This window comes from Cupressus sempervirens, chromosome 4 (assembly GCF_028749045.1).
Source record: "Cupressus sempervirens isolate cs-2001-9-10 chromosome 4, ASM2874904v1, whole genome shotgun sequence".
In the NCBI taxonomy this organism is placed as follows: Eukaryota; Viridiplantae; Streptophyta; class Pinopsida; order Cupressales; family Cupressaceae; genus Cupressus; species Cupressus sempervirens.
This window is the reverse complement of record NC_143121.1, coordinates 338,354,799-338,376,062: the sequence shown is the minus strand read 5'-3', so window position 1 is coordinate 338,376,062 and position 21,264 is coordinate 338,354,799. Positions and strand designations below refer to the sequence as shown.

Genomic DNA, 21,264 nt, shown 5'->3' with positions numbered 1-21,264 from the left:
AATGGCGAAATCCTACAGAAGTGCGAAAAAATCAAGGCAGCCAAATCATCAGAGAAATAAAAAGAAAAACCCTAGATCGACTCATTGGATTGGCAATGATTCGTGAGCTTTTTCTAAGGATCCATTCTGTCCACGGTTTACCTTGGCAATCAAAGACTCGCAAACATCTAAATATGCAATTGAGACAACCAATAGTTTCTCCATCATGGAGTAATTCTCAAAAAAGCAGCTCCAAAGCCACCAGAGTTAGCAGGGGGATCATTTACAGCATAGAGCATTAGATTCCAAGACCAAAATTCCACCTTATGTCTCAAGCTGATCAGGTAGGTTTAGATCTCATACGTTTTTCACCATTGATAGTTTGGGAAACCAATTTACGGTTTTCAATTTGACTAAATATGCGCATCCGTTTTCCCACAAAACTTTTCCAAAACCTATCAATTTAGATCCTCACTAATCTGCTGAACTGCTTCATTCGGATAGGTCTAGGATTAACCCATCATATGATATTGCTTCCCCAAGATCATATATTCCCCCTCATCATCACCATGCAAGTGCATATGCTTGCTTCCCGTCAAACCCTAAGCGATATCCTGATCCTCAATCTCCAACAAAACCTGAAGATAATTGTATAATAATCTCCAATAAGCAAGTCGAAGACTCCTAGCTTGAATGTCAAAGTGTAGGATTTTTTGCGGTTTGGAATGGTTCTAAGAAAGATCTTCCCCTTCTCTCTGACTGGCTCGAAGAGAATTGCGGTGAACAAGTAAGTATCTTTCACTTTTCGGATGGAATTCTATATTTGAATTGTTTGGATGAATCTGTTAAAAAAGAGATTATTTCAATCTCTGAATGTTTCTTTGAAGGTCATGTTGTAAAATTTATAGAATGCTCTCCTGATTTTAAAATAGAAGGGTTAGATTTTATGATTCCAACTTGGTTTAACATTCAATCTTTACCTCCGGAGCTTCTCCAAATAGATATACTTAGGTCTTTAGGATCTTCTATGGGAGAGCTTATAGGGATTGATTCTACATTTCAGTGTTGCAATAATGTTAAAATGCTTATCAAAACTAAGTTTAATCAGTCAACACAAATACAGAGGAAAGTGATAACAAATACAGCCACATATAATCTTACACTGCAAACCTTTGAAGGTAAAATATCAGAAATTATAAGATTGGATAATAATAACAAAATCAGATTCAAGATTTTACCACTCACTTCAAATTTACAATAGTAAATTCCAATGGATAAGAATCTTGAGAAAGAGGAGTCAAGAAAATATGGATCAGAACACTTCCATATCTTCTCATGAGGAGTTTGAGTTCCAATCAGAACCTTTTTGCATAAAAGGGACAGACAATGGAAAGACAGGTGAAGTTCCAGCAGAAAAAGTTAAGCTTAAATCAGTCATGGTGATTGATCACAAGGAGAAATCAGGATTGACAAAAGATGATAAGTCCAAGAGGAAACAAAGAGCTAGAGGAAAGGAAAGAACCTCAAAAAGTAGTAAGGGACTGAGTATGATAATAGAATATGACAAAGCCAAGATAAACAGTGCAAACAGAGACTTACAATAGTCGCAGGAACCAATGACATGCACTGAAAAGGGAATGAAAAATTTAAATCCCTTGGCAGACAATCATAAGGAATTAAACTCCCCTCTTAATGGAGCTTCCTCAGAAATTAAATTGAGTCCTCCATGCAAAGATGTCAAAGATAGAGTAAATTCAAGTTCACAGCAAGCAGAGGAAGCATGGGATAATAAAGAGAACAACATTGAAGACATAGAGAATTCTATGTCATTTGATTCTAATGATAAAAATGAAGATGAATATCAAACTTAGAGCAAAAAGAACAAGATGGAACAATGTCAGATGTAGAAGCAGATGTTAGATAACAAAGAAGTAACTCCGGCCTCTCACAGCTTAAATAAGTTTTGGCAAACTCCAGTAGCGTCAATAAGTTCTCCATTTACTCCGGTCAGCAATCAGAAGGGTAAGGAAACTGGTTCAAAGAAACCAGGTAAGCCTATTGCAGAGAAAGTTCGGGACTTCTTGCATAAGGACATCATCTTGGACCCAGCAGTAGAGAATCTGAGTATATCTAGGTCAAAAGAAGACAGTCTTAATCTATTAATTGATGAGTTAATTCAAGTATTCAGTTTTGAGAATATTCATAAAAGTTCTGAAGCTCAGAAGGAAGATTTAATTTAGAAGATTCTTAAATTAGGAGGTAATAACTAAACTTGTGATGATCTTAGAAGAGAACTATTAATCATTGAGAATGAGGCTAATAATATGAGTCAATCTCAGTTTAAAGAGCATGGAATAGCTACAGAGCAGATTGATAAAGGTAAGAGTACTATCAGCAAAACAAGTTCAGATGTAGCTTTGGAAAATCATCCTAGTCTATTAAATCAGATTTTAAGAGAACTCGTAAATGAAGAAACTGAAAGGAATTATCATAATAAGAATTCCACTGTTCAGAATGCGGAAATAAATGTAGACCAACTTGGGATTCAAATGAATCAAGAAGGTCTTAAATCTCCTAATTGCAGCAAAGTAAAAGGTAAAAGAGGAAGAAGGTCCTTAAAAGAACTCAGAGAAGCAGATGGGCATAGCTGAGAACAACAAAAGATAGACCAGCTATTAAACATTGGGAAGGGGAAGTGTCTTCCCAAGAAGCCATGATGAAGATCACAACATGGAATGCTAGGGGTTTTAATGCCCCTAATAGGAAAAGGTTACTAAAACAGAACCTTAAAACTTTTGAATCTATTATTATCCTAATTCAGGAAACAAAACTAAATAAGATACAAGGTGATAAATTAGATAAGATGTTAGGTCTCTGGAATACTGTCTTTCAAGAGTCAGCTGGGGCTTCAAGGGGTTTAGGAATTCTTTGGAACCCCAGGAGGATTTCCATAGACATCTTAAACAGTAGCAATAATTGGATTAGTGGTAGTGTACAAAGTTTAAAATCAGATCTTAAGTTTCTTCTCATTAATGTTTATGGTCCAATTAGTAATCTAGGCAAAAAAGCAGTTTGGGAAGATACTGCCAAATTTATGAATAATTTTAAGGATAGTTTGTTTTTAGTAGGCAGAGACTTTAACACAATTTTAAACATTAATGAAAAAGTAAGTGGGAGTCAACAAATCTCTCAAGCAGCCAAAGATTTCAAAGTATGGTGTGATACTCATAACATGATTGATATCCCGATCAATAATGGGATATTCACATGGAACAATAGGAGAAAGAATTTCTCTTACATTGTCGAAAAACTAGACAAGTTCTTGATCAAAGGTGACTTGGATATTAACAATCTGAATTTTCAATCTTATATGTTGCCAATTGCAGGGTCTGACCACTACCCGATTAAGTTCGAATTCTCAGAGCCACATAAACCTACCAGGAATCCGTTCAAATGTGAAAAATGTGGTTCTCAGACCCCAATTTCATCAATAAAATAAAAGAATGGTGGGCACAAGACAACTTTGAAGGCTCAACAATGTTCATTTTGTAGCCAAATTGAAAATGCTCAAGGAACGGATTCTCAGGTGGAATAAGGAACTACTAGCGAAGCAGGAAAATATTCTATCCAAAGAAGAAATTTTTTGGAGACAAAAGTCAAGAGAGAGATGGTTGGACGAAGGGGATCGAAATACAAAATACTTTCACAACTCCACTTTGTACAATAGATCAAAGAGTAAAATATGTTGTATTAAAAATCACTTTGGTATCTTAACTAATAAACCAAGTGAAATTGAGGATACCTTCGTAGAATACTTCCAAAATATCTTAAACAATTATGAAGGGTCAAATAGAACAGCACAAGCTAATCTTCTCAAAGTAATCCCAAGAATTCTTACAACGGAAGATAATAGGGTTCTAAATATTTAATAAACCCATTACACTGGAGGAAGTGAAGTTTGTAGTCTTTAACATGAATCCTGATAAATCACCTGGCCCAGATGGTTTTTAGGCCTTATTTTTCCAGAAGTGTTGGGATATTATTGGTATAGATCTCTGAAAAGCTATTGAAGCCTCGAGAAATGGTGGTGCTCTTCTATCGGAGATCAATCATTCCTTTCTTACTCTGATACCCAAAAAACTAGATCCGGAGACCCCAGGAGACTTTAGACCAATCGCCCTTTGTAACACTGTTTACTAAGTGTTCTCTAAGGTCTTAGCAAATAGACTTAAGGCTATCCTTCCAAAGATAATATCTAAGGAAAAAACAGGATTTGTCCCGGGCATATCCATTCTTGATGGCATTATCACCATTCAAGAGACTATTCATTCTGCTTGCAAAAACAAAGAGGCTTGCATGTTTATGAAACTTGATATTCAAAAAGCATACGATATGGTCGACTGGCGGTTCCTCTGCAAGGTTTTTGAAGCTTTTGGGTTTTCTCATCAGTGGATCAATCTTATTTTTTAATCCATTTCCTCCCCCAAAATCTCTGTCCTTATCAATGGAACACTGGAAGGTTTTTTTGACATATCTAGAGGTATCAGACAAGGAGATCCATTATCTCCTTTTCTCTACATCATCATGGCAAAGGCCTTTGCGAGAACGCTAGCTGATGTGCATTGGAATCAAAAGATCTCAGGCATTACTATTACTAGAAATATGCCCAACATCACGCATCAACAATATGCTGACAATACCATTCTGCCTGGCAAAAGTACTGTTGCTGAGGCCCTTGGTCTAAAAAATATTATTAAATCTTACATGGAAGCCTCAAGACAAAAAGTGAATGAGTCTAAATCTGAGATCTATTTTATAAACACTAGACCCGAAATAGAACTGCAGATATGCAAGATCATGGGTTTCAAAAAGGGATTTTTTTCCTATAAGTATCTGGGAATTGCCCCTGAGAAAGGTCTGAAATCCATTAAGGTCTAGTGCTCCACCCTGGAAAAAATGGATGCAAGGCTTGGTAGTTGGAAGGACAAATGGTTGACAAAGGCTGGAAAAAGTATAAAGATCAGATCAGTTTTATTAGCCATTCCAACCTTCCCATTATCTTCTCTTCCTCTCTCCAAGCAGCTTCTTCACAAATTTGAATATAAACTTAGCAATTTTCTGTGAAATGATTGTGAAGAAGAAAAAAAATTGGCACTCATCAAATGGGAGAATATTGATAAACCTAAGGACATGGGTGGGTTAGAGATTAAGAATTTACTATGGCAAAACAAAGCCTTAGGTGCCAAATTAATTTGGCGTCTCTACAGGGAAAGAGAACAGAAATGGGCTAAGATTCTATACAACAAATATCTCAATGTGGATGATCCCCTTTCAATTTTAGGATGAAGACCCTTCCCAGAGGTTCTGAGAGCTAGATTTTTATGATAAAATGTCATCATTTGGTTTGCAAGTATTTGACTTGGGATGTAGGTAAGGGAGATGAGGACTTACTTTGGGAAGATTCTTGGGATGGGCATCCACCACTTCACCATAGTTCTTTCCCTAAGGATCTCAAAGGAAAATTAATTAACTTGTTGTGAAACAAAGTCTGTGATTACAAGGTAGAGGTTATTTCAGAAGATAAATCTAGATGGATATGGAAATCTCTGGATGGTTTGGGTTTGGACTCAGATGCGACTAAAGCTTTTGAAAAGTTGTTAGTAGATAGGAGGATTAAGCAATCAGGGAGGAAAGATGAACTCATATGTGCAGCCTCAAATGATGGGAAGTATAGTGTAAAAAATGGTTATAAGGCTTTGATTCATTCTCAAAAATGGGCCAAAGTGGATATTCCACTGAAACTCTGTTGGGATTCTGCATGCCTCCCAAAAGCAGGATTCTTTTTATGGATGGCTTTTCAAAATAGAATCTTGACTGCCGATAGGTTACGTAAACTTGGTTTTCAAGGTCCTTCGAGGTGTGTGTTATGTAAACAAAGTAGTGAAGACTCTGATCATCTTTTATTCAATTGTCCATTCTCCCAAAGATGCTGGGAATGGCTCAAGCTCATGTTAGGGTGGTCAATGCCTTTTCCGAAATCATTCATTGATCTCCTCAAAGGATGGCCCTCTAATCTGGTCAATGGCATTTATAATAAACTATGGAACATTTGCCCTTCCATCATGGCATGGGAAATCTAGAAAGAAAGGAATCGACGTATTTCTTGTAACATAGAAATGCAGCCCGAAGAGTTAATATTAAAAATAGAAGCTAGCATAGTTGAAACAATTAATTCGCATCTAAGAAATGCACAGAAAGAAGAAGGATCATTTTCTAATTGGGATGGTCAAATGAAGAAGAATTGGCCAAAATTGATTAATCCTCCTCTTCTTTATGTTAAGAGGAGTAAGGAGGCTAGAGAAAATTGTAAATGGACACCGCTCCCGAAAGGATGGGCGAAACTCAACTTTGATGGTGCGGCTAGAGGTAACCCAGGTACGGCAGGTATTGGTTGTATCATAAATGATGACACAGGTCATTGGATAGCTAAAAAAGCCATGTCAATTCAGCCTACATCCAATAATCTGGCTGAAATAGAGGCTTTGGATCAAGGTCTATAGTTGTGTCATAAGTTAATACTTTCTAAAGTTATCATAGAAGGTGATTCTCAGATTATTTTAAATGCAATCAGAAAATGATCGACCCCAAATTGGGTCCTTAATTCTAAGTTAGAACAAGTGTTGGTACTTCTTGATCAATTTACAGATAGTAGGATTTGCCATATTTTTCGCGAAGGCAATCATAAGGCTGATTATTTAGCAAATTTGGGGGCTGATGGAGTCAATTCCTTGGTTTTTAATGATGTTCCGTCTATCCCTAGTTTTTAGTTTTATTGATCTAATTTGATGTCTTTGTTTTTTCGCCCTTTTCTAGCAGAATATATATATATATATATATATATATATATATATATATATATATATATATAACTAGATATTTATTCTTTAGCTTGTATTTAATCTATGAATATATCATTGATGGCTCCTGAGTCTATGGTTATTACCCTTCGATTCTCTTTATGATTTTTTTGGTTCTCTATTTATTAAATTGTCATCATTTCAGGCGGTGGCCATTTATTTGCACCTATTTATTCTCGTGTTTTTGGCTTCTCCCTCTGTTTTGATCATTATTTTGCATTTAAATCCTACTCGTATGAAGGTTATAGTCGATGACATCATTAGATGTCATCATTATAGAGTGGGCTTCTAGGAGCTTCACATGGTTTTGTCTTCCTCTTAGGTCGTCATCCATCGTTTTCAGCTGTTCATTTCCTTTTCAGAAAATGGATTCCAACATTAGCATTTATATACCACCGAAAATCGCACCAAAGCTTTCCGTGGTAATGTCAAACCGGAAAGATGGAATAGAATTCTTAATCCAATGGATGGCATGACCAGGATCGTTGTAAGCAGAGCCATTGGTGAGGAGGTTTTTGATTACAAGTTTACATGGACGACAAATAGTGACATTATTGGTTCCTTCATTGGATGTATGGCAAGAGCGAAGGTCGAACCATGGGCCATTGTTAGTTTATGCTGCAATATCTTTAAACTAGTGTGGAGGAAGGGGCTTGAGCAAGCAGTTTATAGCATAGATGATAAATTTTGCATCCCATTTCCGGAGAAATACATGGAACTTCCACTGCGGTCACCCGAATTAGAGACAGCCTACCGTCATCCTCCTTTGACTATTCGCGAAAATCTTCCCTTCTACCGAGAATGGCCCAAGACGGAGGCAAGTATCCAATTTCTTCTTCGGTCGAGAAGGATTGTTGGGGATGAGAGCAAAGATTGTTTAACGAACTATCTTAATCTGTTCATCGCCTATATTCAACTTGGAGTGGTATTTGATAACCTCGAAGCCCTAAATTTCTGTACACCAAATTCAGAGAAAACTAGCAAGCCCAAATTCGACTTTGATTCCCTCCGAATTTCTTTGTTGAGAAGCCTAATGATATTCCCGAGGTCATCATGGTGTATTGGAACTAACTGATAAATCTAATGCAATCATGGGAAGTTTCTTTTTCAGGTTTTCGGCAGATAGTTTTCGAATATTTAGGGCTTGGTATATTATCCTTCCTATCTAAGGATTATTGTGATTATTAATAGGCTTTGATCCTTTTATTTAAGTCTATAGAAGTTATGAACTCTGGATATGGTCTTATCCTTATTGTAACTAACTAATGTATGGTCTTATCCCAATTTTGTATTTCATACTCCGGTATACAACTAATATTAAGTAGTTTGCTTTGTTTTATTGTACATTTGTATGATCTGGTTGGATGCCCTTGCAATGCCCCCTTCTCATTCTTAGTTCCGGGCGACAGAATTAATTTATCTCCACATTCGGATAGATTAATATCGATTACAAACAGGACAATTTAATTTATTCCACGACTTTATTAAAGGTGCAGAGCTAAGTCACTTTAATGTTTAAAGTCATTTACTTTATAAATAACTTAAAGGAATATCGATTTTGGTCTGAAAGCTCCTGGTTAATGGTTTGAGAGTAAGATACCATAGTCAAGATCAGGACCAGATAACTTACAGGAAGCTAAATACTCTTACACATCCTGGGATTATCACGTTTGGAGAATTACACACAGGTGGCGTAATTCGTGGGGTGCCTGGATTGTTGAACTGCCAACAGGAGTGCTCTAACGACTGAGCTCATACTTTACTGACGGCATTTTCTTCAACATTCCGCATTGGGTTTAAATATTGGACAAATTCTTCTTGTATCGTGTGGGGAGTCGGAAGCATAACCAAGACTGCGATTTCAAGTCGGCACAGTGCAGTGATGGAAACTTAACACAATACCTTCCTTTAAAACGCACAAGACAGAATAAGTATTAACGGGTTGGAAAGAAGAAATCACCGTGCATCCTTTCGGTGTTGAGCGACGTGTGTCGTTTTCCCAGGGTATCTGCAACATGCAAGCTAAGATTTATCATAAGCAAAAAGTGTTGTCTCTCTGCACTGTAACAGTCAACAGGTAGCTGGGAAGGCACTAAGTTTATTAGCCAAACTTCAAAACACATTCTGTTGTTGATAATAACAGTTGTATACAACACGGGAAAGAAGTAGTGGCACCATTTGTTGCGTGTGTAAACTCCTACACCCTGGAGCAGACCTAAAAGGGCAGGATTTGGCCACGTGAACTTCCAGTAATCACCAAGAGAGAGTTCGACTCAAAGGATCAAGACGTCATCTACAGCCAGCTATTAGTCTTAAACTGGGTACAGACTTTATTCTATACATTTGCATAATATTGGTGTAATGTTGGATTGAATGTATATGTTTTCACTAATAGTTCCAGAAATATTGTAGTTGAGGTAGGGTCTAAAACTGATTATGAATCTAGGACTGTTATATGGAAATAGAGTAACCATCACTAAGGGCTGAAGTGATTATTGGACATTAAGACTCAATAAATTTATTGAATAACTTATTTTGTTTGAGATTTTTGGGTTGCATATCAAGTGTTTGATGAAATGACACTAGCCTAGAATTAGATTGCTGTACCTTAAATTTTGTTAGATCATTACAGTGGTATCAGAGCCACAGACCTTGCTAGCTTGTGGGAAAAACTACTTTTGCAAGTTCATGAATGAGTAAAAGGCAGTATACATTCCGTCATCTTCAGCTGAAAAAGACAGAATCTTCAGAACATCTTGTAGTGGAAGATAGTTATTCAATAGACGAGGATATAAGCTTCGGGCCAGAATTACAGGTTGAACAAACTACTAGAATTGAATAGGTTCAGGAACAAGCACTAGTTTCTCCAATGGCACGAAATGATGAAGCAGTAGATAGGGAAGTAATGGAAACCTTGCGGGCCATTAGAGAGGAGCAAAATAACCTTGCTACAGCATTACAACAGCTCACAAGTGCCATGCAACAATTAGCTCTTGTTAATAGGGGAGCACCCAGCCAGCACAGTGGGGGTGGTAGCATAGTAGGATCACCCCGTACAGCATAACTCTTACTCGGAATACAGATAGACCTTGATGCCCGTCTTTGTGGGAAATAATGCTGAAGAAGAAGTGGCTCAACCCGCAACTCCAGCTTTGTTACCTGATAATGTTATAGCAATATATGATGAGTGGGATCTACTTCCAGATCCAATCAAACAAAATTTGACTTTTAATCAATATATGAATCAAAAGAGGGAAGCTGAGAGGGCAACAGCTACCCAGCCAGTTATTTCGATTGGCTGGGTATGATGTCGTTTATCTCCGTCCGTCTACCTCCGGACTGTCCCGTACCGTCAGCCATCTATTTTTGTCAGAAGTTGTATAGTTAAAATGTTAAGTGGCTTGTGTGGGCCCTTGAATTGCCCAGCTCTCACAAATGTTTTTATCCACTCCACCATTTTCTGTTTTCTTTCGACGGTACTTTAAATAGGAAATAAGTTTTGACTACCATGTAAAAAGGAAATAAGTTTTGACTACCATGTAGAATAATATTCCTTACTTGTAGCACGTTCAAACCCATTACATTAAAACTCATATCTCACTAATAAAGGGAATACTTTGATTTTTCTTTTTTAATCAAACATTTTATATATATTTTAAGGTTTAGCTCAATGGCATAATATATTCTTATTTGAATATTTAGATTGATGTAAAGAAAGTATTTTGTTTAATTATAGATAATCTTAAAATGAAAAAGATAAAAAAATAATTTAAATATATTTATTATCTATTTAAAAATTATATATTTTAAATTATAATTTATTTATAACTAAATATTTATATTTTTGTGATTGTTTAGTTAATTGAAATAGATAATTCATAATTAATATATAAATGATGCATTATAATATTTTTATAATTGTTTAGTAAATTGAAATAGATAATTAATATTAAAATGATGTATTAAAATGTTATTAATTAAATCATTCTTAATAAAAATTAAATATATTAATTACAAAATATTGAAAACATTCATTAATTTAGAAAAAATAAAATTTAATTTTATGGTTATATCTATATTGATTATAATTTAGTTATATTTATAATTATTAATATTTGGTCAAAATTTTCTATGTTGATATTTCAATTTTTTATGATTTGAGTTTCTATTATTGAAATTACAATGTATTACATATTTTATTTATAGTGAAAATGAAAATTTTAAACAATAATATATGAGAAAAAGAAAAAATTAGAATATTTTTAATTAACAGGCAAAACTAACATGATATGCATAGTTAAATTTTAAATTTTACTTAATTAATATGTAAACTTAAATTATTTTTATAAAATGTGTTTATAAAATAAATAAAAAATAAAAAAGATAGTTATTTTAATATAACCACGTTATGAAAAGTATTTAGATAACATAACAAAAAACTCCTAAATCTAGGTGAAAAAATTGAATATGGAAAACTTAACACTAAAATAATTTAGCCAATAATGTATAGAGTATAAAATTTATCAAGAAATAATTTTTTTAAAGAAATATTGGAATTATTAAAAAAAATTGTTTGTGATTGGTGAGAATTAATTAGTTTTACAGTAGTATATTGGTAATATTAGAATTTCACCTAAATATTTTGTCATTTTTATTAAAAGATTATATCAATCAAACATTTTTAATCCATTAAACTTTAGAAAAGTAATTCGAAAAAACTATTTTGTTAAAAAATTTACAATTTCATTATATAAATTATTAATTTTGTTTTTATAAAAGTTGATTGAAACTATAAAAATTAATAAGAATATTTATAATTGTCAAAGTATATTATAAAGTTAAATAGACAAAAATATTATTATTGTTAAATTTTGTAAATTAGATACAATCTAAGTTAAAATTGTTCTTATTTAATCATATATTTAATTATATAATTTAAATTAAATATTAAATTATTTAATCATTAAATGAAGACAATATTAACATAAGATTGTATCTTATAGACGAATTTAACATGACTTTTTTACATCAGAATAAATTTTGACAGTTATAAGTATTCATATTTACAATTCATAATTTATTTTTAAACTCCATATTGATATTTGAAATTGCATTTCTAATATACTATTATTCAATATATTTTAAATCTATTTCTTACCCTTATTAAATATACAAAGAAGTGTTATATTATTTATTTACAATTATTTACTATAGTGAATAGAACATATAATTATTTATTTATTTTGCCCCCCATTTAATTGGTCTAATCAAAGGGCACAAAATAAAATAAAAATAAAAATAAGGCGTGGGTAAACACGGGCACAAAGGAAAGTCAAACAAGCACGGCTGACACAAGCACTGAATTCAATATAAATCTATCAAATTTGGCTAACGGTACAGAACAGTCCACAGGTAGACGGACGGAGATAAACGGCGTCATACCCAGCTAGTCGAAATAACTGACTAGGTAGCCGTTGCCAGCTGAGAGACCCCAACATGATAGGAGGCCCAGGATGCAAAACAGGGATCTTAAACATGCTATGAACAGATTAACACTTCCCACTTTTGATGGTAGCAATAAAACTACAGCCAAGGCATGGATACCTACCTAACACTCAAGCCCATGACAGAAACAGAAGCTATTAGATTTGCCACGATGCATCTTGAGGGAGCAGCCTATGATTGGCGGCACCATGGACTAGTTACCCAGGATCACGGACTCATCACTTTATACGAGGTTTTCAGCTCAAAGCTGATTACTCATTTTGACAAGAAAGATATCGAGGTTTACTAACGGGATTTGGCCCAGTTGCAGCAGAGCGGGACTTTGGATCACTATATAGATGAGTTTCAGCGGATATCAGTGATGGTACCGGATATGTCCAAGCAACGCAAGGTGATGTTATTCACAGAAGGATTAAAGAACAAATTTAGAGGTTTGGTCAAAGTCCTAAAACCAAACACCTTGGATGACGCCATTAAGATTGCTCACAATTTGGACTCACCTACCTCATTGTCACAGCCTCCTAAAAAATCCTATAAAGGATCCACTTCTTTTAAGGGAAATAAAAAACAGCAAAAGACAAACACCCCCAGATTGGATTTTGAGACACGCAATGAATTGAGGAGGAAGAAGTTATGTTTTACTTGTAGGGAGCCTTGGACTCCTAATCACAGATGCTTGGGTAAAGGCAAAATCCACTACATTGAGGTCCATTCTGAGGAGGAGGAAGAGGTAGAAAAGCCACAGGAAGAGGATAACAGTGCGGACAGCGAGGAGGAGGAGGAAGTTGAGGGGCAGCCCAGTAAAGATAAGAAGAAACAAACCCCTACTAAGCAGCCTCCTGTTTTAGCAACCCTTTCGAGTGATCCAGCATGTCATCCTTTCAAGGTGAAAGGGGTTGTTAGAGGCCAGTGTATTATTTTCCTTTTAGATATAGGAGCCTCGCATAATTTTATCAGTACACAGATGGTTCATAGGAGGGGATTACAGATAGTGGCCATACCCAAGTTTGATGTTAAGGTAGCTGGTGGAGAAGTTTTGAGGTGCACAGAGAAGGTAGCCGGACTTCAAATTCAGTTTGATGGTTATCTTCTAGAGTCTGATTTTTACGTGGTTGATCTGGATGGACTGGATGCTATTTTGGGAAGATAATGGTTGAGTACTCTCCGTAGGTATACATTTGATCATGAGACTTTGCAATTGGAGTTCTTACAGGATGATAGATTGGTTATCCTCAGAGCTATATCTGATAGTAGTCCCAGGGTGATTTCAACTCACAGTATGGAGGCTATTTTCAGACATGATGATATAGAGTGGGCTACTCAGTGCTTCATCTCGACCAAGGAGACACAGGGTACAGGACAGTGTTATCATTGTGACATACAAAAAGTTATAGATAAGCACAGGAGAGTGTTCGAGGATATTCCTCCTAGTTCCTCCAGATAGAGGATTTGAGCATATTATTGAGCTTGAAGAGGGAGCCAAACCTGTTATTACTACGCCTTATTGTCATCCTAGGCATTACAAGGAGGAAATAGAGAAGACGATAAAGGAGCTTTTAGACATGGGGCATATCAGACCTAGCTCTAATCCCTTTGCATCTTCAGTAGTCCTGGTTAAGAAGAAGGATGGCACCCTTCGAATTTGCATAGATTACTGTGCACTGAACAAGAAGACTATCAAAAACAGATACTCGATTCCCCGCATTGATGAGTTGTTAGATGAGCTTCACGGGGCAGTTTATTTCTCCAAGATAGATCTACACTCAGGGTACCATCAGATACGGGTCCAGAAAGAAGATGTGCATAAGACAGCTTTCAGATGCCATTACAGACATTACGAGTTTTTGGTGATGCCATTTGGGCTCACTAATGCACCAACCACCTTCCAGACTTGCATGAACCATATTTTTTAAAAACAGCTAAGGAAGTGTGTTTTGGTATTCTTTGATGACATATTAATTTACAGCAGAACTTGGGAGGAACATTTACAGCATCTGGATGAGGTTCTCAGTCTCTTAGAGGAAAGTTTTCTATTCGCAAAGGAATCCAAGTGTGAATTTGGGTTGACCGAGATAATTTACTTGGGTCATGTGTTTGGATCTGAAGGAGTTAAGGTGCACCAGGAGAAGATCCGAGCAATTTTGGATTGGCCACCGCCGAAGGATGTATGAGTTACAGGGTTTTCTTGGTCTACGTTCCTATTATCAGCGGTTTGCCAAGGGTTTTTCACAAGTAGTTGCACCCCTCACCAATTTGACACAGAAAGGGGCTTTTTCTTGGACAAAGGACACCATGGTAGCATTTGATAAGCTAAAACAGATGATGAGCTCATGCCCAGTGCTAGCGCTTCCTGATTTCTCTAAGCCCTCTGTTTTAGAGTGTGAGGCACCGGGAAGTGGAATAGGGGTTCTTTTAATGCAGGACTGTCACCCCATTGCTTTTGAGAACAAGAAACTTCGGGGCAGCGAGGTATTGTATTCCACATATGATAAGGAGATGCTGGCCATAATGCATGCCTTAGCAAAATTTAGACAGCATTTGGTAGGAAGTAAATTTACTGTTAAAACCGATCATAATAGCTTACATTACTTCCTAGAACAAAGGGAATTGAATGAAAGACAGCAGAAATGGGTCAGCAAGATACAAGCATATGATTTTGACATTGAATATGTCAAGGGGAAAAATAATATTGTTGCTGATGCTCTTTCTCATAGACCCCCAGTGCTAGATTGTTGCGTCACTTCTGAAATTTCAACGGATTGGAGATCACAGCTACTAGTTGAGTATTCCAAAAATGCACACGCATGTCACATTTTGGATGGCATACTTCAGGATGAGCGGTACAAGGTATTGAATGATATTATATATTATAAGGACAGAATTATCTAGTACCCAATTCTAAACTAAAGAAGGACATTATGCGCACCATACATGATGCACCGATAGTAGGGCACCCTGGTTTTCTCAAAACCTACAAGCAAATTAGAGAGAGATTCTCCTGGAAGGGGCTTAAGGATGATGTTCTACAGCATGTTAGGGAGTGCCAGACTTGTCAGCAGAACAAGTCTGAACAGGGTTTTCCTACAAGATTACTTCAGCCCCTCCCCATTCCAGCTCAAAGACAGGAGAGCATCTCTATGGATTTCATCACCGGGTTGCCAAGGGTCCAAGGCAGGGATAGCATCTTTGTAGTGGTGGACAGGTTGACCAAGTACGCACATTTCTTCATGATATCTGCAGATTGGTCAACTTCCCAGGTAGCTGAATTGTTTTTCCGAGAGATTTTCAGACTCCATGGATTACCTAAAACCATTGTGAGTGACAGAGACAATGGATTTCTCAGTACCTTTTGGCAGGAGATTTTCAGATTCACTGGTACAGAATTGACTCCTAGCACAAGTTATCATCCACAAACTGATGGCCAGACCGAGATAGTGAACAAGTGGGTGGAAGGTTACTTGAGGAACTACATTGCAAGACAGCAGCGAGCGTGGGTCAAGTGGCTATATTTGGGGGAGTACTATTATAACTCCACCTATCATATGTCTATTCGGATGACTCCTTTCCGTGCTCTCTACAGCTATGAGCCTCTCTCTTTTATTGATTTGGCTTTATCAGACAACAGAGCACCATTAGCCAAAGATTGGATTGAGGAGCAGTAGGACATCCTCTAGGCTCTCAGGGATAATATTCAACAGGCGCAGAATCAGCAGAAGTTGTATGCTGACCGACATCGCACAGAGCGGAGTTTTGAGGTTGGAGATAGAGTTTTTCTTCGGCTACAACCTTACAGACAGAGCTCATTGAAGAAAAGCGGGGCCAAGAAACTTAAGCTTAGGTTTTATGGACCTTATTGTATCACCAAGAGGATAGGGGAGGTCACGTATGAGCTGGAGTTACTTGGTGACAACCGGATCCACAACGTCTTTCATGTCTCGTGCCTCAAGAAGGCAGTGGGCCAGCAAATTGTGCCTTCAAAGAGTTTACCTCCACTTGATGAAGTGGGTAAACTTGTGTTGGTACCAGAGGAGGTGATTGAGACCAGGGAGAGGAAGCTATGCAACAGAACTATCAGGGAATATCTGATCGGGTGGAAAGACTTGCCTTGTGAGGATGCCACTTGGGAAGGCGAGTCCATATTGCAGCACCCAGCGTTGAGATTGCTTGAGGACAAGCAATCCCGAGAAGGGAGGACTGTCATGTCCCCTTCTCAATTTTAGTTCCGAGCGACAGAATTAATCTATCTCTACATCCGGATAGATTAATATCAATTACAAACAGGATGCTCTCCAATCACAAAGGGGGAATTTAATTTAATTTTTTCCAGGACTTTGTTAAAGGTGCAGAGCTAAGTCACTATAGGACGAAAGTGACTTTTAATCCCACATTCTTTGCACGTGGTACTTTTCCCTCATTCCGAGGCTATTTATGCAGGAGTTTGCATTGGGATTAAGACACAAGAAGAAAATTTATGAACTAAATAATCTGAATCCTGGTTGCTTTAATGTGATTGGACTGTGACTTTGAGGACGAAAACCCTTGAGTCTGGTAAACTGAGGAGATGGACCAAACCCCAAGCTTCCTTTAATTTGCAGCTGAATACATGTGGGCAGAAATCGACAATTGTAAATAACAGTTCAGATTCTAAGTAAGTTTCGTTGTCATTTTATATTGGAGTAGAATGTATTTGTATTTCCTTCAGGCAATCGATTTTGGTCTGCAAGGTCCTGGTTAATGCTTTGAGAGTAAGATACCGTAGTCAGGATCAGGACCAAATAACTTACAGGAAGCTAAATACTGTTACACATCCTGGGATTATCACGTTTGGAGGAGAACTACACACAGGTGGCGTAATTTGTGGGGTGCCTTGATTGTTGAACTGCCAACAGGAGTGCTCTCACGACTGAGCTCATACTTTACTGACAGCATTTTCTTCAACATTCTGCACTGGGTTTAAATATTGCACAGCTTCATCTTGTATCATGTGGGGAGTCAGAAGCATAACCAAGACTGCGATTTCAAGTTGGCAATCGGCACAGTGTAGTGACGGAAACTTAACACAATACCTTCCTATAAAACGCGCAGGACAGAATAATTATTAACGGATTGGAAAGAAGAAATCACCGTGCATCCTTTCGGTGTTGAGAGACGTGTGTCGTTTTCCCAGGGTATCTGCAGCGTGCAAGCAGAGATTTATCATAAGCAAAAATTGTTGTTTCTCCGCACTGTAGCAGTCAACAGGTAGCTAGGAAGGCACTAAGTTTATTAGCCGAACTTCAAAACACATTCTGCTGTTGATAATAACAGTTGTATACAGCACGGGAAAGAGGTAGTCGCACCATTTGTTGCGTGTGTAAACTCCTACACCGTGGAGCAAACCTAAAAGGGCAGGATTTGGCCACGTGAACATCCAGTAATCACCAAGAGAGAGTTCGACTCAGAGGATCAAGACGTCATCTACAGCCCGTTATTAGTCTTAAACAGGGTATACTTTAAGAAACCCCTGCTTTAGAAAAGGTGTAAAAAATTGGCGAAAGGTGTAAAACACCTAACAAAAAAATTTATTTTTTGTGGCGAAAAAAATAGTTTACAAAGAAAAAATAATAATCTCCATTGGCGAATCATTCATAGTCTCTCAAACAATGTGTAAAATCTGGGCGAATTGTGTTATTTTAAAACCACAAAAAATTTATACATTGGCGAACAAAAAATAATAATCACAGTAAAATTTTAATTTTTTGGGCAAATCATTTCATTGTATTCAAGGTTTAGAAAAACATATGCGAAGTCGATGGCATCGAAGGTTCGCAAAGGGTTTCATCAGTTTGAACTTTTATGTTACGAAGTCGCGAAAAGGAGATCGCATCATCGGAGGTTTTATTCAGGCAGTTAGTCTGTTGGTTGCGAGACCGCGAAATGTTAATTCAGGTAGTTTTCGCATGTTCGCAGCGGTTAAAGGGAAAGGACTTCTGGCAGTCGCGAAAAGGGAGATCGCATCATCGGAGGTTTTATGCAGGCAGTTAGCCTGTTGGTTGTGAGACCGCGAAATGTTAATTCAGGTAGTTTTCGCATGTTCGCAGCAGTGAAAGGGGAAAGATATGTCATCTTGCAAAGTCGCGAAAGGTTAAGATGAAGCATTGTTCGCCACTTCGCACCGGTTAGAAGGAAATGGGTTTTCACAACTGCGACAACGCAATGTGAAACGTTTAAGTTCTGAAGCTGCGACAGAAGGGGAATCTCATTAGAAGAGGATATAAGGCTTATCGCAGGGTCGCAAGGATAAAGCGAATATTTGATTTAACGGTTGCGATAGCCCGAGAAAAGAAAAAGAAGGGTTTCGCAGTTTCGCGAAAAGATTTCAAGGTTAAGTTGAACCGATTGCGACAGAGCGTAGAACGAAGGGTTTCGCAACTCATAAGATTGTACAATGATAATGTATTTTTAAAGCTTGAAACTTTGAAAGTACAAAAGAACAGGTTTTCAAATCTATTATTTGATTCCGAACAACTGATGAGTTGACATTCTAAGGCAAATGAAATAAAGGCAGTAGTTACTACTGGTAGTGATCGATAATAGATATCCATGCACGTGCAAGCTTTTAAACTTTAAAGCCATTAAAATTTAACAATTTAAAGCCGTGGCCCATCACGAAGTTGCAGAATCTCAAGTATCTACAGCTAACAGAGCAAAAGGATTCAAGAATTTGCAGTAAGATCAAAATGGCAGAAGCAGAATCATCAGTAAAGAAGGGCACTGGAGAGGGCAGCAAGGTTTCATTGTCTGCCAAATTTGCAGAAGAATGGTTGAAGATTCTCCCTAAATCTTCCAATGCTCAAAATGCTAATGTCCACACGTTAAAAGACGCTTACAGCTTCTATAGAGATGCTCAAGTACCGTACACCAATGGAACTGAATTGTTCTGGTACTTTTACAAGAATAGGGTGCAGAAGGTTCCCGTCTCAAATCCATGGACGAGGAACCTGGGAAAGTTGATAATGCCGGAGGTATACATGGATGTTGACCTTATCAAGGCACTGGTAAATGCATATAATCCAACCACTCGCTCCTTTCATAGAAAGGATATGAGCGTTCTCTGTACGTTAAGTAAGGATGCTTTTGTTGAAGCATTTGATTTGCAGGGTCCCATGTCAGTTCCTATTAACCTGGAAAAATTGGAAGCAACATTTGAGAAACAGAGAGATTTCTATACAACACATGCAATGTTGCGACATATCCCGAGGGAAAATCAAAACAAGATGAAAGGAGAATTCCCGAAAATGGTTACTGATTTTATACCCTTGTCATATTTGTGTGCATACTTTCAGAAAACAGTTTTCGGATTGAACAAACTATTGGGAGTAGATGGATCCATGGATGCCTCCCCAGCATTGTATGTGATAGCTCTAGACATTCAGGACCCACATACTAATGTGGGGTATGATTTTGGAACATTCATTGCTGATAGTATTCATCAGCAGATGGTGACAGCTCAGCAAGGTGATCTTGGCAATTTCAAATTTCTACATTACTCGGTGCTTATGCATCTCATCCTCTTCTACAACGTGGGCCATGTGGATTCTAGTTTCATTGAAGGTTTGGACAATTTCGGAGAGGCATTGCCTGTTCAAAGATGGACAAGATTATGGCAGAGGTTCTACTCTTTTTTCTAATTCCCTCTCTTTTTATAATGATTTTGTTGCAACTATTCATAGGATGTTAGGTTCAAAATTGGAAAGATTACCTAGGTTAATCAGGAAGATTGTTAGACCAACTTTGTGTTTTGATGATGAGGAACCAATTGATCATGATTGGGGCAGTGCCTTTTTGTTAGCAAACTGTACAGTGATTAGAATTTTTGGTTGTTCCCAACCCCCTCATTTCTTGCCAAGATATGTACCAGAAGGGTGGGTGTAGTGGAAATTTTCTGGCAGTTGTTATCCATGAATAGAGAATATCTAGGGCCAACCATTAAAAAGGGGTCTTTTGTGTGTAGAAATTTCAAAGTAGGGGATTTTGAAATTGGTAAAGAGGCCATTGAGGAAGTTGATGCCTTCCTAAGAGAGTTAAATTTCCCCACTGCCCCCACTAGGGTTTATGACCCATATAACATTGTTACAAGTGCTCTTAAACAAATGAGGGATTATAATGTCGTCATTGGAAGGAAAATTTGGGAAGAGGATGTCATTAGGGATGTATTGTATGAAGATGTTTGTGCTGATAAGATGCGGAAGTGGAGAGAAATCCTCTCAGTAGAGGAAGAAATGAAGAAAGTAGATCCTAATTTCCAGGGCTTCTATTCTGATTTACCCTATTTTAAACAAATTGATAAGTGTATTGAGGAGTTTGATAACATTATGGCTCAGGTTCCTCAAAATGCTAGAGATAGGGTAAACCCTTCTTCTCCAGAGGCAGATGTTGTATTGGAAATTAGTGACGAAGAAGATCAGCCTGGCCCTTCAGACTGGGATAAAGGGGGCAAGAAGAAACAAAAATTGATTGAGGTTCTGGAAAAGGCTAGAGAGAAAGCCTTACAAGTGCTTCCAAAAGGAACTAGGTATTTTGATGATGCCAGAAAAAAGTTCTTAATTGATCAAGCTACTGAAGAGGAGAGGAGACCCAATAGTTTAGAACTGCAGTCCATGATGCTGGATGACAAAATTATACAAGCTCAAGAATTCATGAAGGATGATGATTTTATCAAGAGTGAAGAATTCAAAAGTTTTCTGTATAAACTCAAACAGAATGAACTTTCTTTGCATGTAAAACCTAGAGACACAGATGAAAAAGTGACTGAAATGGTGCAGAAGCTCCAAGCCTATGATCCTAACAGTGAAAGCCTCACTGTAGAGGAGGCTAGGGAATT

At 37.2% G+C, this 21,264-nt stretch overlaps 1 protein-coding gene across 1 annotated transcript in view; it reads right to left on the bottom strand.

Annotated features, from left to right (window-relative positions):
• LOC149561409 (Carbohydrate-binding-like fold) overlaps window positions 1-21,264 on the bottom strand; it is a 193,237-nt gene that overhangs the window by 88,905 nt on the left and 83,068 nt on the right. The window lies entirely within an intron of this gene.